Raw genomic sequence first — 396 nt, forward strand, 5'->3', positions numbered from 1 at the left:
ATGTTGAAGAACAGCAAAAGAGAAAAAGAAATAGAGACTGAGGATTCAGTTAGGAGGTTTATTTATCTGCTTTGAGGTTCTGGAGGTTCTGCAGTTACGCAGCAGTTCTTGGGGGCGTTTTTACCAAACACATCTGGAGTAATTAAACTCCTCCACGGTGGAGGCTCCACCAGGAAGCTCCCTGATTTTTGTTTTTTCTTCTGGTGAAGTTACTCTTGCCTACAACAGGACACGATTTCCACCGTTTGTGTCGTATATATATATATATATATATATATATAGATATAGATATAGATATATACATATATATCTATAAATAAAGCATTTTGAGCTGCTTTTTTTAGGGTGGCATGTGAAAGCGAGCCTGAGGAAGACAGAGGGAGGGGTAAACGGAAC

This window comes from Kryptolebias marmoratus, linkage group LG10 (assembly GCF_001649575.2).
Source record: "Kryptolebias marmoratus isolate JLee-2015 linkage group LG10, ASM164957v2, whole genome shotgun sequence".
In the NCBI taxonomy this organism is placed as follows: Eukaryota; Metazoa; Chordata; class Actinopteri; order Cyprinodontiformes; family Rivulidae; genus Kryptolebias; species Kryptolebias marmoratus.